General features: G+C 33.8%; 5 non-coding genes across 5 annotated transcripts; 3 read left to right on the forward strand and 2 right to left on the reverse strand.

The window, feature by feature from the left end:
* The first annotated feature begins 51 nt into the window (after nucleotides 1-51).
* On the forward strand, nucleotides 52-213 carry LOC129957716 (U1 spliceosomal RNA). Its single transcript, XR_008782823.1, has one exon. It is a non-coding gene; the product is annotated as a U1 spliceosomal RNA (small nuclear RNA).
* Nucleotides 214-1429: 1216 nt separating this feature from the next.
* Nucleotides 1430-1536, reverse strand: LOC129957928 (U6 spliceosomal RNA). The gene has a single exon (XR_008783028.1). It is a non-coding gene; the product is annotated as a U6 spliceosomal RNA (small nuclear RNA).
* Nucleotides 1537-2106: 570 nt separating this feature from the next.
* On the forward strand, nucleotides 2107-2268 carry LOC129957888 (U1 spliceosomal RNA). The gene has a single exon (XR_008782988.1). It is a non-coding gene; the product is annotated as a U1 spliceosomal RNA (small nuclear RNA).
* Nucleotides 2269-4230: 1962 nt separating this feature from the next.
* On the forward strand, nucleotides 4231-4392 carry LOC129957717 (U1 spliceosomal RNA). Its single transcript, XR_008782824.1, has one exon. It is a non-coding gene; the product is annotated as a U1 spliceosomal RNA (small nuclear RNA).
* A 1219-nt stretch (nucleotides 4393-5611) lies between these two features.
* On the reverse strand, nucleotides 5612-5718 carry LOC129957929 (U6 spliceosomal RNA). The gene has a single exon (XR_008783029.1). It is a non-coding gene; the product is annotated as a U6 spliceosomal RNA (small nuclear RNA).
* Nucleotides 5719-6000: the final 282 nt, after the last annotated feature.

Genomic DNA, 6000 nt, shown 5'->3' on the forward strand with positions numbered 1-6000 from the left:
TATAATTAGAGACATTATGTTTTTATAAATTTTCATGGAACAAAGCGCCGCATACTTACTTGGCGTCGGAGATGCCCTGATCAAGGAGGGGGCTCTCCCGGTTGGAGGCCGTCCATTGCACTTCGGTCGGCTGACAATTGCCACTTCCGCAAAGTGTGGTTGGTTGGGGCGCATAATTTTTGGTAGTCGGGACTGCGTTCGCGCTGCTCCCGGTTCTTATAAAGAAAGATAATTCGCTCGTTACAATATTTCAATTCTGCAACAGTTGAGGTTGTCATTTGGCATTCATTTAAAACAATTTATCCGAGTCCTCCTAATCCATAAAATATATTTTTATTTTCATAAAGATAAATAACATTATTCGTTTCCTCTTCAGTTGAATTAGATTAAAAGTGAGCAAATGATGAAAATCCAGTTGATAGCCGATAACAAATAATCGGATCAAATTCTATAAACGATATCATTAGACATGGAAGAGTTAAGAATTTGTTTCGTCGAAGTTTCCAGGTAGGGCATTTCTAATCATGGAGATAGCGCAACAAAATATGATTACTTCGCAAGGATTTCGAGAACAAAGGAAGTAAAATTTTAGAATCTTCATTCTGCCTCAAACGAAATAAATTTCACGTAGAAATCACACTTTCTAATAAATTAAGAAAAGAAAAAAAATGTAGTAAAAACCTTTAGCTGACTACATAAATAGCTACAACTAATAGCTGACAAAAAGATTATTTGGACAATTAACCACAATGTAGCAAATGGATATTTTCTAAATATAGCGTAATGCGTGGTACATTTGATGAAAATATATTCAGCGTTAAGTGACTAATTCGCATAATATCTGAAGGAATTTTCATTAAGTATAAAAAAGTAAAGGTAATCTATGATAGCGACCTACTGCTAAATTATTTAAAAGAAATGTAATATGTACATTTGTTCTTTTCATAAATGATCGGACTCTCTTTATGAAAAATGCATCGCTATAATATTATTTCCATGTCGCCCCTTGTGTACATTATAATGAACGTTACAAATTTTCCTGTAGAATCAGCTGGTCTTGAAAGGTGTCGATTTTGTTGATTAATATATATATATATATATATATATATATATATGCATGCAAAATTTTAAGCAGTCATACTGTAATAAACCCTAGAATTGCCCCATCAGATCAATTGTTGCTGGTTGGGTAAGTAGAGTAAATATGTCGGAATACGAAATGCATAAGCAAATCAAAGTATTTTTTCTTTAATTTTTATGCATAATATCTTTTAGCTGAAAAATGATGTTATGCAGAATAATTTAAAATGAAATAAATTATAATTGTTCCTTAAGAAAACCTCTTACCGTATGCTTTATTTTTAAAGAGAAGCAAACAAGGCTATAACGACCCGGAATATGCGATCTAAAACCAAGTAATAAAAAATAAAAAAATGTGGAACGCTTCACGATTTTGCGTGTCATCCTTGCGCAGGGGCCATGCTAATCTTCTCTGTATCGTTCCAATTTTAGTATATGTACTGCCGAAGCGAGTACGTTGCACTTTAAGTGTCACGTCGTATATATAGTACGTCAGAACCTGTTTATTTTTCTAGTGGTGTTGTAATTGCTTCTAAAATGTACGTTACATTGTCGCCTGTGGAAGTTTCGATTCAGCATTATTCTTCGAACAACTCAATACACAATAGTAGCTACAATCCAACTGAATGACAATTCTGGAATGCGATCAATGAAATTCAGGTTGACGATACATATAATAAGAATGGATGACATTGGAACAACCATTAGATGTAGCTACTTACGGATATGAACATTCGATTTGCAGCGCCATCTACATATCGTTGTTGATGGTGTAATATGATATTTTATGATTCTTTTTCCCCTCTTTTTTTATTTAGCTGGGTAAAAATGTTTAGGATAAAATTGTGTCCCTAGTTATAGAATGCAAATATAACTACTTTAAAAATATAAAGAAAATTAAAATGTATGGATTTCTAGAAATATTCAAGAATATTTCGACGGAATACATTAGATTGTAATGAGAGGTATTACCACTTTTGTAAATGAAAAATAATGTATATGAACTTTCTGAAAAGTTGGCCAGTCATACTTACCTGGCACTGGGGATGCCTTGATCAACAAGGAGGCTCCCCCGAGCAGAGACCCTCCATTGCACTTCGGTGGGTTGACGTTCGCCACATCCGCAAATCGCGGTTGCTTGGGGTGCACAATTTTTGGTAGCTGGGACTGCGTTCGCGCTGTCCCTGTCTTAAGTAAAGGAAAGAATTCACTTAGAAAATTGTTACCACGGAGGTGTCCGTTCAGAACCGTAGCCCTTGTGGAAGAATATTCATTTCTTTCGCATCATAACGAGAAATCATTTTCTGTGGAAATTGCTGCTGTTACTCGCATATTAATATGCATCTCTGTCCATATGGATGAACGCATGTACATATCTCTATTCATTCGTAGGAGATACCTAAACCTAATTCAGGAATGCATGCATAGCGGGTACAATTGCATATGAAATTATGGACATCCCTAAATAAAGGGGGGCAACTGCCGTTTCATTTTTGCGCTTAATTGTACACTTCGAATAACGAAATTTCATTAAATAAAGTGGACAATTTAATGAATATTCTGTGCAAATTCATCATGAAAAAGTTTGTCTTTAAATTAAATTTTTATAGACTCTCAAAATATAAAAGTGTCAATCAGTAAAATGCTTTTCTTACATGCACACACAAAATTTCTCGCTGCCATCTACAAAATTTACGTAGATATCAAAATTAGTGATTTTGTTATAGGATAACATTTCTCTTTATTAAGTGTTCCTTCGACTTGCATGTAGCATTCGAAATATTTCAGTTTTAAATATGTTCACAATTTCTTTTTCTTTTTTCCCTTGAATGCTCTTTTATATTTTAAGAATTTTTCTCACTTTTGGAACGACATGTTATAATTGTTCGAGTTTGTTTTAGAAGTAATTGCTGCAAAGATATTTTAAATATTGTTTTGTGTTAAATGAAACTGATTTTCTGCTGTTGCATCTGGCAACGAGGATTTTGTGGTTATTAAAAATAGAACGAGTGAGATCGTCTCTCTCACTTGGAACTGACGTAGTCTCTGTTTTGATTTTAGTCTTTAAAAACACTTTCAGTCGTTGGTCAGATTGTCCTAAAATAAGAAATGTTTATTTTATGTAGTATCGGTCGTTTACAATTTGCACTTTAAAACGTAGTCATAAACCGATAAGCGTAATGATCTCGGCCTCTAGGGGGGATAAAATGTGAGAATTCTTCCTTTAAAGTAAAATATCCCGTCGGAGTTGGAAAAAAAAAAAAAATCCCATGTTCCTAAAAGATTCGCAATTGCTAAAAACTTTGCTTCGACTCGGGGTGGGGGTGGAAAAGTCAATTTAATTCACCTTTCCCTATGCCACTAAACCAAGATATAAAAATTTGACACTATTTCTGCGAACATGGCATTTTTAAAATATGTTGTTATGAAAATGATTTCGAAACCTGCTTGTTTCTGAAATGCTCGATAGTAAAAACGTAGTGCAGGCGTTCAATAATGTAAACAATTAAGATAGGTAATGCACCATTATTACTATTCCGCTGTTTTTTCTTATATGTTTAAATGAAATTTCGTCCTTCTATTACAAATAGATCCTTTTGGATATGGAATTGAAGTAGCAGTGATAACAGCTCCATCTTATGATTTAAGAAGTAATAATCCTTAATGAATTATTAATCTAGCAGCTTCGACTAAAATCCTCTTTTTTCATTTCAGTAACGGCATTTTCCACTAGGATAAAAAGCAGGGTTAATTGAAATTCTCTCTGTTACAATTTCTAAATTATTTGCTTTTCCCACTTCACTCATCGTCAATTCCTGTAAGACGCAGATTCCACTGAGACTTAACAATGGCGGCGCTTGAGTCGACATGACTTCACATTCTCTTATTCAGCTCCAAATACCATATTATTAGTATTGTTTTGCAGAGAGAGAAACGAATATCATCTCTCTGATTTTTACCGATTTTATAATTCGATTGCTGTGTTTAAATTGTACAGAAGATATTTTACTGTGGATACGATCGCTCATTAACTGGGTACAATTTGTAGTGGAAATTTTCAACCAACAACATTTATTTATTCGCGGCTATTTTTACCACTATAATTAGAGACATTATGTTTTTATAAATTTTCATGGAACAAAGCGCCGCATACTTACTTGGCGTCGGAGATGCCCTGATCAAGGAGGGGGCTCTCCCGGTTGGAGGCCGTCCATTGCACTTCGGTCGGCTGACAATTGCCACTTCCGCAAAGTGTGGTTGGTTGGGGCGCATAATTTTTGGTAGTCGGGACTGCGTTCGCGCTGCTCCCGGTTCTTATAAAGAAAGATAATTCGCTCGTTACAATATTTCAATTCTGCAACAGTTGAGGTTGTCATTTGGCATTCATTTAAAACAATTTATCCGAGTCCTCCTAATCCATAAAATATATTTTTATTTTCATAAAGATAAATAACATTATTCGTTTCCTCTTCAGTTGAATTAGATTAAAAGTGAGCAAATGATGAAAATCCAGTTGATAGCCGATAACAAATAATCGGATCAAATTCTATAAACGATATCATTAGACATGGAAGAGTTAAGAATTTGTTTCGTCGAAGTTTCCAGGTAGGGCATTTCTAATCATGGAGATAGCGCAACAAAATATGATTACTTCGCAAGGATTTCGAGAACAAAGGAAGTAAAATTTTAGAATCTTCATTCTGCCTCAAACGAAATAAATTTCACGTAGAAATCACACTTTCTAATAAATTAAGAAAAGAAAAAAAATGTAGTAAAAACCTTTAGCTGACTACATAAATAGCTACAACTAATAGCTGACAAAAAGATTATTTGGACAATTAACCACAATGTAGCAAATGGATATTTTCTAAATATAGCGTAATGCGTGGTACATTTGATGAAAATATATTCAGCGTTAAGTGACTAATTCGCATAATATCTGAAGGAATTTTCATTAAGTATAAAAAAGTAAAGGTAATCTATGATAGCGACCTACTGCTAAATTATTTAAAAGAAATGTAATATGTACATTTGTTCTTTTCATAAATGATCGGACTCTCTTTATGAAAAATGCATCGCTATAATATTATTTCCATGTCGCCCCTTGTGTACATTATAATGAACGTTACAAATTTTCCTGTAGAATCAGCTGGTCTTGAAAGGTGTCGATTTTGTTGATTAAATATATATATATATATATATATATATATATATATGCATGCAAAATTTTAAGCAGTCATACTGTAATAAACCCTAGAATTGCCCCATCAGATCAATTGTTGCTGGTTGGGTAAGTAGAGTAAATATGTCGGAATACGAAATGCATAAGCAAATCAAAGTATTTTTTCTTTAATTTTTATGCATAATATCTTTTAGCTGAAAAATGATGTTATGCAGAATAATTTAAAATGAAATAAATTATAATTGTTCCTTAAGAAAACCTCTTACCGTATGCTTTATTTTTAAAGAGAAGCAAACAAGGCTATAACGACCCGGAATATGCGATCTAAAACCAAGTAATAAAAAATAAAAAAATGTGGAACGCTTCACGATTTTGCGTGTCATCCTTGCGCAGGGGCCATGCTAATCTTCTCTGTATCGTTCCAATTTTAGTATATGTACTGCCGAAGCGAGTACGTTGCACTTTAAGTGTCACGTCGTATATATAGTACGTCAGAACCTGTTTATTTTTCTAGTGGTGTTGTAATTGCTTCTAAAATGTACGTTACATTGTCGCCTGTGGAAGTTTCGATTCAGCATTATTCTTCGAACAACTCAATACACAATAGTAGCTACAATCCAACTGAATGACAATTCTGGAATGCGATCAATGAAATTCAGGTTGACGATACATATAATAAGAATGGATGACATTGGAACAACCATTAGATGTAGCTACTTACGGATATGAACATTCGA

The sequence above is a fragment of the Argiope bruennichi genome, chromosome 11 (genome assembly GCF_947563725.1).
Source record: "Argiope bruennichi chromosome 11, qqArgBrue1.1, whole genome shotgun sequence".
NCBI lineage: Eukaryota > Metazoa > Arthropoda > Arachnida > Araneae > Araneidae > Argiope > Argiope bruennichi.